The following is a 2,013-nucleotide window of genomic DNA, read 5'->3' on the forward strand; positions in this document are numbered from 1 at the left end:
GTTACGTCGTCTATCTTCGTGCAAAGTATGAACTATTATATATTGCTGGAAAGCCCTGGATGTCTACTTTCCAACGCCGTTCATAGCGCGCCAATTGGACTCCTGTAGCTCCAAAAAATCCATTCCGAGTACAGGGAGGTCAGGATCTAACAGCATCAGCAGTCCTTTTTTAGCCTAACTCATATTTTTGCTCAGCTCCCTCAATTTTAGCCAGAAAATACCTGAAATCATGGAAAAACACACAAACTCATAGTAAAGTCCAGAAATATGATTTTTGCCTAAAAAACTAATAATATTCTACTAAAAACTAATTAAAACATACTAAAATCTACATACTAATAAAAATATACTAAAAACTAACTAAAACATACTAAAAACTACATGAAATTACCCCCAAAAAGCATATAAAATATCCGCTCATCACAACACCAAACTTAAACTGTTGGTTGTCCTCAAGCAACTAGATAAATAAAATAGGTTTTAATAGAAATTAAGAAGTAATAATATTTTAGAGTTTTAAATGAAGCTCAGATTCTTATTAGATGAGCGGGGCTTGTAGCTTTTTGTTTCTGAACAGTTTTGGCATCTCCCTTTATCCTTTGAATTTCAGAATGATTCGCATCCATAGGAACTCAGAATTCAGATAGTATTATTGATTCTCCTAGTGTAGTATGTTGATTCTTGAACACAGTTACTTTATGAGTCTTAGCCGTGGCCCTAAGCACTTTGTTTTCCAGTATTACCACCGGATACATAAATGCCACAGACACATGACTAGGTGAACCTTTTCAGATTGTGACTCAGCTTTGCTAGAGTCCCCAGTCAGAGGTGTCCAGAGCTCTTAAGCACACTCTGTTTGCCTTGGATCACGACTTTAACCACTCAGTCTCAAGTTTGTAACTTGGACCTGCATGCCACAAGCACATGGTTAGGGACAGCTTGGTTTAGCCGCTTAGGCCTGGATTTTATTTCCTTGGGCCCTCCTATCCACTGATGCTCAAAGCCTTGGATCCTTTTCACCCTTGCCTTTTGGTTTTAAGGGCTGTTTGGCTTTTATTCTTTTTTATCAATATAAATTTTTTTTGCTGCTTTTTCTTGCTTCAAGAATCAATTTCATGATTTTTTAGATCATCAATAATATTTTTCGTGTTCCTCATTCTTTCAGGAGCCAATATTCATCAAATTCAAAGTACAAGTTATGCACTGTTCAAGCATTCATCCAGAGAACAAAAAATATTGCCACCACACATAGTTAATTATAATTTTTATTATTAAGAACTCGAAAAATATAGATTACTTCTTTATTCTAAAAAAAATCTACTACTTTATTCATGCCTGATGATGATGAGAAAAATAAATTATAGCTTAATTGGAAATAAAATCAAAATAGATATAATTACTACTACTACTACCACTATATATCTCCTAAGGTAAATTTCCATAATAACACTATCACAGAGTTAAAGCAAAAAAAATTGGAACTCAACAACCTGTTGTTTTAAGGAGTAGATGTTCCTCTAATCTGTGGGGTGTTTTTCAAGGATTAATTTTTTTTTGGCGCTTCAGCTCCCTTAGATCACGCCCTTGCTCTTCCTGTTCCTTAAGCAGTTTGCAAAGCATGCTACTTTGATTGCTTTGTTCTTCCCTTATTTAGTCCATAGCTTCTTGCAATTTGGAAATAGAAGCCTTAAGATGTCCCCAATATTCAAATTGAGGCAGTTTTGGGAGGGCTTCCTGTGCTCTCCTTTTGGCTGAATCATCTTGTTGCTGTTGTCTGACCATTGATATTCCAGTGATTGGCCTCTCAACTGGGATATACTCTGTTATTCCCATCTTCACTCCAGCATCTTTGCAAAGCATAGAAATTAAGCTTGGATAGGCCAATCTGGCATCCTTGGAATTCCTGTTTGCTATTTTGTATAGCTCACATGAGATCAGTTGATGGACTTCTACTTCTTTTTCCAACATGATGCAGTGAATCATTACTGCTCTTTTAACAGTAACTTCAGAACA

Source organism: Arachis duranensis, chromosome 1, assembly GCF_000817695.3.
Source record: "Arachis duranensis cultivar V14167 chromosome 1, aradu.V14167.gnm2.J7QH, whole genome shotgun sequence".
In the NCBI taxonomy this organism is placed as follows: domain Eukaryota; kingdom Viridiplantae; phylum Streptophyta; class Magnoliopsida; order Fabales; family Fabaceae; genus Arachis; species Arachis duranensis.